Here is a 9,705-nt window from a genome sequence, read left to right as displayed (position 1 = left end):
CTATTCCTTTTCCTTTCTATAGTAGACATAAGTGGGAATCACTTCCCTCTTGTACTAATTTATTTTTATTTTATTTATTTTTTTGAGACGGAGTCTCGCTCTGTGGCCCAGGCTGGAGTGCAGTGGCAGGATCTCAGCTCACTACAAGCTCCGCCTCCCGGGTTTACGCCATTCTCCTGCCTCAACCTCCCCAGTAGCTGGGACTACAGGTACCCACCACCTCGCCCGGCTAGTTTTTTGTATTTTTTTAGTAGACACGGGGTTTCACCGTGTTAGCCAGGATGGTCTCGATCTCCTGACCTCGTGATCCGCCCGTCTCGGCCTCCCAAAGTGCTGGGATTACAGGCTTGAGCCACCGCGCCCGGCCTCTTGTGCTAATTTAAAGGCAATTTTAAAAAAGAAAAGAGACCTGAGATTTTACTAACACTTAGAAGTCACACCATTTGTTTTTAATGGGAAGCAAAGAAAAATATTGCACAATGAAGCTAGAGCCTCCCTTTTCAAAAACAAATGTTCCTGATCTCTCAGAATAGCTTTAAATGTGTGTATGTGAATTCTCTTTACATTGATTTTTCTCCTTGCTCATCTCCAAAGGTCACAGGACACATATTCTCCAGTTGTTGTTGTTTTTCTTTCCTGCTGTGTTCCATTTACCGTTCTCATAGAAGCCTGGTTCTGCCTTTTTTTCCCCTGGAATAATAAACTATTGTTCTTTCTTGCTGGATAATTATTTTGCAAATCTCTTTTACAAAGCTCATTTTTTAGGTTGTTTGTCCTATTTCTGTCTTACTCTTTTAAAAAAATGGTGGATAAATTCATTTGGCTAAATTTAAATTTTTTTTGGGGGGGGGGGCCTGATTTCCTTCCGACCTTTATGAGAGTGAAATGGCAGCCGGGCGCGGTGGCTCAAGCCTGTAATCCCAGCACTTTGGGAGGCCAAGACGAGCGGATCATGAGGTCAGGAGATTGAGACCATCCTGGCTAATACGGTGAAACCCCGTCTCTACTAAAAAATACAAAAAACTAGCCGGGCGAGGTGGCGGGCACCTGTAGTCCCAGCTACTCGGGAGGCTGAGGCAGGAGAATGGCGTAAACCCGGGAGGCGGAGCTTGCAGTGAGCTGAGATCTGGCCACTGCACTCCAGCCTGGGCGACAGAGCGGCGAGACTCCGTCTCAAAAAAAAAAAAAAAAAAAAAGAGAGAGAGAGTGAAATGGCAAAAAGAAAATAATGCAATGAGGCGTGTGTGTCAGACAATTGATGCATGTTGGGTGCATTATTATTGCCTGGCTTGTGAATTACTTATGCTTTAGCACATGCGGAATAAATTAACCATGCTCTCAATATTTCACCCATTGGTCCTCGGAGGATAACTGTTTCATGGAACTTTGGAGAGTCCTGTGTGAGGGTTGGCATCCTTTTTAGCCTTTAAGTCAAGCAGAAGGTGAAGCAATGATAATTTCCCAGCCTGAAAAAAGGGGGGAGGGGTCCTTAGAGAGAAAAAGAACATGTATGGGGAAAGGAGATAAAAGAGTAGATGTGAAAGAAAAGTGGGGAAGAGGGAGAGAAGAGAATGGGAGAAAGGGAGAGGATTGGGGGATAGCACAGAGAAGAATAAAAAGGATCAAATATGGCATCTTCATACCATCATGTTAGAGACATAAGTCTGATGGAAAGAATTATCTGCTGAGAATTGGAAGTCATGTTTTCAAATTCTGTTTTTGCACATTTTGCTATCCAGGGAATCTAAGGAATTTGGTGTAAATCAAGCACTCTGGGAAATATAGTGGCTTTTAAAACATTTTTTTAAATTTTAAAATACAGTTGGGGTCTTGCTATGTTGGTCAGGCTGGTCTTGAACTTCTGGTCTCAAGTGATTCTCCCATCTTAGCCTCCCAAAGTGCTGGGATTACGGGTGTGAGCTACCAAGCCCAGCCATGTCTCTTTCTATTAGTAGCTAATAGTTGTGAGTGTTGACCTTGTACCTGACAATTACTCACACTTGGCATGGATTATGTCATTTAATTCTCATCCCAAGCCTAGGAGTTAGGTTTCATCACTATCTCAATTTTGCAGATATGGAAATCAAGGCACAGATACTGCTATGGTCTGAATGTTTGTGTCCTCCCCACCCCAAAATTATATATTGACACCTAATACTAATGTGATAGTGTTAAGAGGTGGGGGCTTCTAGATGATTAGGTCATGAAGGTATAGCTCTCATGAATGAGATTAGTGCCCATATAAAAGAGACCTGGAGAGCTAGCTAGCCCCTTCTACCATGTGAGGACACAGCAAGAAGGTGCCATGTATGAACCAGGAAAGAAGCCCTCACTAGACACTGAATCTGCCTTGATCTTGGACTTCCCAGCTTTCAGTACTGTTAGAAATAAGCTCATGTTGTTTATAAGTTACCCAACTTATGGTATTTCATTATACCAGCCCAAGCTGACCAAAACAGATGCTAAGTAATTCACCCAAGACTGCACCAAGCAAATGACTGTGGCAGTCACCATTTGTTGCCACTCATCCCCCGTTGTCTTTCTTGCTACCAGAACCCCAGTAGTTTCAGTCCCAGGGGATGAATGACAACAGATCATAACCCATCGTGGCTCTCCCATTCTCCTTTTTGATATACACTTTCCCAGCCTCCCTTGCAGATGGCCATGTGACCCAGATCTGACCAGTGAGGTATAAGAAGTCTGCTGGAGTACTTCTGGGGAAGCTCTTCCTCCCTGATAAGAGGAAATCATATTTTCTACTTGTCCTCTTCTTTCTTCCTATTTGGGATGATGGTATGAAGATGCCATATTTGAGGTTGTGGCAATCACCTTGCAACCATGAGGTGGTAAGAAGCCCAAGGAAGAGCATCATGCTGAAGATGGCAGAATGGAAAGTGGAGTGTTGTGGGCTTTGAGGACATTGTTAGACTGATGTAATAAATCTGGTTTAACCTCCCTGTACACATCTTGTTATGTGAAAGAATCAAATGTCACTATTGCTGTTGGAAATTTGTCAGATTTGACCAAACTGGCAGCTGCATATATATCAATTAATATGGGAACTGAAGCAGATTTTGGAAACAGGAAGCCTGTCTTCATTTTAGGTTGATAGGCTGCAATTTAGTGCTGCAGAATTCATTTCCTCCAGCACCTCCCCCACCCACAACCTTGACTACAAAGACAATTGTTACTCTTAACTGAGGAACAGTGGCAAAAGGTAGCAAATTATAAGAAAATAGGCACTGATGAGATTTTAATTTCCTAAACTATTACTTGTTCTACTTTACTATCTAAAACTAGAACAATAATGATACGTATTGCAAGTAAACTTTAGATCATACCTCAAAGATTCCTTTCAAAGGCTCCGGATTCTGTGTCTCTTTGCATGGTTCTCATACAACCACTCACTCATGACCTTTGTGCTTCTACCCAGGATTCCAGTTTGTGCTAGCTAAAACTGTTTCACTCCATCCCCCAAAACACACCTCTCTGTTTTATTAATCTTCATATATTTCCAGCATCTAGTACAGTGTCTAGATATATTAGCAACTTGGTGAATGAAATTAAAATTGTCTGATACCTTCTGTATTGAATAGGTACTTGAGTCATTGGGTTTTTAGGAATTACCAGGGCATATTAACATATTTTCTGGTTTTGAGAGATGATTTTTAAAAATTAATTATTTCCAATTTGAAGAATTGCAAATTGCTGAAGAGAGGTAGTTTGATGACTTACCGATAAAGAGCAAGTGTTCAACAAATAAACTGAATTGAGCAGAATGCTCTTTTAAAAAGCTATGTGTTCTGGGCAAATATAAACTGGTTAAAGTAAAGTAAGGCATTTCACCACATTGTTCTTTGGGCATAAAAAACTTAATGAGCTTTAAAAATATGTCTGATTGCCGGACATGGTGGCTCACGCCTGTAATCCCAGCACTTTGGGAGGCTGAGGCGGGTGGATCACTTGAGGTCAGGAGTTCAAGATCAGCCTGGCCAACATAATGAAACCTCATTTCTACTAAAAATACAAAAATTAGGCAGGCATGGTAGTGTGCACCTGTAATCCCAGCTACTCAAGAACCTGAGGTGGGAAAACTGTTTGAGCCTGAGGGGTAGAGGTTGCAGTGAGTGGAGATCGTGCCACTGCACTCTGGCCTGGGCAATACAGTGAGACTCCGCCTCAAAAAAAAAAAAAGTCTGATTTACAATCGGGGGCAATTAACATGGGAAAGACTAAATGCTGTCATTGAGTGCTTCCTTTTGTCCTAACCTTCATGATACCTGGGTCAGATAAAGGGCTGAGTAGGTTGAATTTATAGGAAAGTGTTCCCTGATATCAGTGTTAAATCTATTTCCATTTAATGCAAAAATGCTTTCCTCTTGAAAGCTGCTATTTAAACACAAAGACTCTCATTGCAGTAAGACCAGAATGATATCTGCAGTTTGAGCTGCTTTTGAATATATTAGATGGAGATGGACACAAAGAACTGAGGAAAAGAAGTGGTAAGCTAATGTTAAGGTGTCTGGTTTTTCTCATCTCTGATTTTACTTTCAGGAAAAATTAGAGAAATTTGGAGGTGAAGACTTAATTGTTCTTTTTAAACTCTTTATGGCTTAAGGTGTTAAAAAGCACTAAAGGCAAATGTTCATAATTTCCATTCAGTAGGCCCTTCAAAATCACAGGAAAAAGAATAATAAAAATATGCATGCTACACAAACAATAACACTTTATGTTTGTTTAACCTGACTTTTCCATTTTCTCTAATTGTATTTATATGTAAACATTTTCTTATACTTCTTCTATTGCAATTATTTTAAATGGCCTTTATGCCTAGCATAATGAGAAATTATAATGAATTCTAAAAACTCATTAGCAGTGTATTTATGAGGAATTAAAATAGTTTCTGAATTCAACAATAACCTAAATGCAAATTTTATGTTTATGATAACATGGTAATCATTTACAAAGTGGTGAACTAATAAAACCAAATACAGAGTATTGGAAATACCTGTAACTTGTGTTGCCTAGAACTATTTCAGCAATAATCAACATTGAATCTTTATTTTGTTATAGTGTTGTCATCTCCTGACCTGGAATGCAATCTGGGAAAAACATAAATATATCGTCTATACCATATATAGTATATCATATATATATCATCGATACTATGGATATGATATACTATCATATATATCATCCATATATTATAATGGTTAATATATCATCTATATATTAATCAAAAACATAAAAATATCTATCATTAATATTTTTGATTAACATATAGATGATATATATTAACCAGAAAAAGATGACTAGGAGAGTCCTACAAGATTAAAAATGAAATAAAAATAAAGAACAAAAAACAATATCTGATCTTTTCCTTTAAGCACAAAGCATACTTGTAATATGTTCAGTATCATCTTCCCCAGTTAGGCCATAATTTCCATGAAGGTAGGGATTGTGTTTAATTTACTGCTGAATCCCCAGCATCTAGTACAGCATCTGGCAGAAACTGAGTGAATATAGCTGCAAGAAATGAACTGCACACAAGGGCTTCAGTTTATCCAGTGGTTACCCTATCAGCAGATCTCAAAGCTTCCTTGTTATTGCTGCAGGATGGCAGCTGTGCAAGTCATCTCCCTTCCATCTCTTCTCTTTTTCAGTTTGCTGAGTTTTCAGTAGGAATAAGGTGCTAAGGGAATGAAAGTGCTTTTTGGTTTTTGGGTATTTTTTCCTGTCAGATAGGATAAAGAACGCTATTGTTTGAGGGGAATGTGAACTGATTCAAGAATATGTCCTGGGTGGGCTCCATGGCTCATGCCTGTAATCCCAGCACTTTGGGAAGCCAAGACGGGAGGACTGCTTAGGCCCAGGGTTCCAAACCAGCCTGGGCAACATCGACTCTGTGTCTACAAAAAAATTAAATGAATAAACTAGCCAGGTGTGCTGGCACATGCTTGTATTTCCAGCTACTCAGGGAGCTGAGGTGGGAGGATCTCTTGAGCCCTGAAGGTCAAGGCTGTAGTGATCTGTGTTCGCACCACTACACTCCAAACTGAGCAACAGAGCAAGACCCTGTCTCTATTAAAATACATACACACACACACACATATGCACACACACACATATATACATACACACACACACACACACACAATTTACCTCCATTCCTTAATCATGAATGTTGAAAGTTCCATTCAATTCAGGGATTGATTAGTATGGTTCCTGATAATTAAAATTTTATTTGATCAAGAATAGACAGAATTGGCCTGATGAAACAACATAAAGCAGTAGATAAATTCTCTTTTTATGAAATTCAAGCTGCATTATTTGACTTTATTGCTGCTTCATTTCACAAATATTCTTTTTATCTTAATTATGGCCTCCAAACTTCAATAACATCAAAAAGACTTTGTTAAGAACTTTAATTGAACATGGTACTGTATAAAGAGGCTTATACAAAACCAGATACTTGTTATTTAGAAAGTTAAAATCACACACATGAAACGAATATTTATAGGATTTATATGCTTTGTGCAAATGTAGGCCCTTTCCTGATTTACTCTGCATGATTAATAATAGATAACATTTATGGAGTCCTAACTATGTGCCAGGCATGGTGTCAAAAAGCACTGTACATACATCATCTCTATTCAGCCCTGCAACAACCAGGAAGGTAAGGAAGATGAGGTATTGGCAAGTTAAACCAGCTGCCTAAGGTCATATAGCTGTGACATTAATGCAGGTATAGCTTCCCATTCTTTAACCCCTCTGGCCTACCCTTCCCTTAACCTCCTCTCCCCCAAATCTATCACCCACTGACAGCCAAAGGTGCTGACTCAGTTTTTGAAGGAACAACCACTTGGAATTGGAAAGTGATTGTGACAAGCATGGTGTGGGCACTGTGAAGTCCCTTAAAAAGTTAAATCCTTGGGGAGCCAGGTAATATTAGTTTAAGAGCTGTTAAGAACGGGGCAGCCCTAACAGAACAAAATTGTCAGTCAGATTCAATTCTATTCTAAAATTAAAGTCTGGGCCAGATGTGCTGGCTGACACCTGTAATCCTAGCACTTTGGGAGGCTGAGGCAGGAGGATTGCTTGAGGCCAGGAGTTCAAGAACAGCCTGGGCAACATAGCAACACTCTGTCTCTAAATAAGTAAATAAATAAAAATAAAATTGGGATGGTTGAGACTTCAAACTGTTTAAAAGAACTCTTTATTTAATCTGTAGATAAACCTTAATGACCATCCTGGCTAACACGGTGAAACCCCGTCTCTACTAAAAAATACAAAAAAACTAGCCGGGCGATGTGGCGGGCACCTGTAGTCCCAGCTACTTGGGAGGCTGAGGCAGGAGAATGGCGTAAACCCAGGAGGCAGAGCTTGCAGTGAGCTGAGACCTGGCCACTGCACTCCAGCCTGGGCGGCTGGAGACTCCGTCAAAAAAAAAAAACAAAAACCTTAATGAAGGATATTTATGTTCCCTGATTTGCTTTATAGCTTCTGCCCTTGCTCTCTCCCTCTCCCACCAAATTTCCAAAGAGGAGAGATGAAAGATGTATCATTGCCTCTATTACCTCATCAGGTTCCAGTCCTCAAGACACTGCAATCTGGCTTCTGTCTCCACTCCTCTACTGGAAGTGCTCTCACAAAGGTCAGCAATGATAATATACTATTACCATGATAACAACTAGTACTTCTTGTGGATTTATTGGGTGCCAAACCCTGGGCTCAGTGCTTTACAATGGAGAGAGAAACCTGGAGGACCATAGGGCTGTGCCTGTAGATGGTGAGTTTAGTGAGCAAACCTGAGTTTAGTGGGCTCAGTTTTTAAAAATCAAGCCAACATTCAAAAACCAGAATACTTCAGCTACGAAGTGAATATATTTGCACTTGGATCTTCCTCACCTCCCTAATCAATGTCACCTGCCTGACCCCTAAAGAAGCATGATTTACTACCCACGCTTTACATAGGTATTCTGGTCAGGATTTAATAGTTGAAAGAAAATAGACCCACTTAAAGTAGCTCAAGATAAAGGAGGGGGATTATGAAACAGCAACTCAAGGGCAGGAACCACAGCAGACTTGAATTCATGAAAACTAAGACTGGAAGCAAGACAACTGTGACCCTCCTTGCTAGTGTCTCAGCTTCTCACCACATAGTGACTCCATTTCCCTGGGCCACAGACTAGCTTCCTCTTTTTACTCATTTCAGTCCCTTAATTGCCTTAACTTGCTCAAAGCTTCTCATCCCAACCCTATCCCAGCCTCATATCATCCCCCTTTATTCTATTGCTAACTGCCTTAGTCTTTAAATTTTCTAACTATAAATTCCTAAAAGAGGAATTTGAAGGACCTGCATGTATTTTCCAACCTGGTCACATATGTTGCAAATTACAAGCTGCAATAGGTCATGCCGGGGGAAGTACACAAATATGGTTCAAATATTCCAAATATCTGTGACCAGGTAGCCTGAGAGTTTCCTTTAGAAGGGCTGTGGGTTGACAGGCACTATACAGCATAACTTAAATAATATCCTAAGGGTAGTTAATTCTCATTAGAATATTGATTGATAGCCATTATTTATACCCATTTTATAGACAAGAAACTTGAGGCTTATCGAGGTGATGAAATTTGCCCAAGGAAAGTCTCTATTTTCTTTTTTTTTTTTTTTGAGACGGAGTCTTGCTCTGTCGCCCGGGCTGGAGTGCTGTGGCCGGATCTCAGCTCACTGTAAGCTCCGCCTCCCGGGTTTATGCCATTCTCCTGCCTCAGCCTCCAGAGTAGCTGAGACTACAGGCGCCCGCCACCTCCTCGCCCGGCTAGTTTTTTGTATTTTTAGTAGAGACGGGGTTTCACCGTGTTAGCCAGGATGGTCTCGATCTCCTGACCTAGTGATCCGCCCGTCTCGGCCTCCCAAAGTGCTGGGATTACAGGCTTGAGCCACCGCGCCCGGCCTCTATTTTCAATATAATCTTTCTTGACTTTCAGGCTAACATTCTTAGATAGTCTCTACATCTTGAAACTTAAAATTCTTCTCTTGGTTTCTGTGACAGTATACTCTTTCAGTTTTGTACTATTCTGGTTGTTCCTCTACTATTTTTAATTCCTTGTTCTTCTTCCAATTCTTAAATGTAGGAGATCTCCAAGGGACTCTTCATGGCTCCTTCTTGTCTCTTTCCATATTTTCTTCTTAGGCAAAATAATAGGCTTCTGTAGATTTAGATATAGTCAGACATCATGATTTCTTAACTTGGGGTTCCTGGATCTCCCCTCAGCCCCAGCCTAAAGGGACTTGATAGAATTTAGGGGGTTCATGGACTTGAATGAGAAAAAAAATTCACATCTTTATCTTTTCACTAAACTCTAACTGAAATTTACCAATTCCTTCAATTATGAATGTAGTTAACAAGCCTTTGTAATAGCAGTAACACTGTGACTTTGCTACCAATATAAATCATAGGCATTTTCATATTTTCCAATTATTGCAAATATCTCAAAATTTTATCTTTTCCCTTTACTACTTCAAAATCACAACGGCCATTTGATCCACCACTCAATCTTAATATTTAATACATTAATAAAGAATCATACACATTATCATATCAAAATTTTAACATGTTGGTAATTGTTTTGCAATACAGTTTCCTTTGTAATCTTATACTTTCTTTTTTTTTTTTTCTTTTGAGACGGAGTCTCGCTCTG

This window comes from Piliocolobus tephrosceles, chromosome 5 (assembly GCF_002776525.5).
Source record: "Piliocolobus tephrosceles isolate RC106 chromosome 5, ASM277652v3, whole genome shotgun sequence".
NCBI classification, from domain to species: Eukaryota; Metazoa; Chordata; class Mammalia; order Primates; family Cercopithecidae; genus Piliocolobus; species Piliocolobus tephrosceles.
This window is presented reverse-complemented; position numbering follows the sequence as displayed.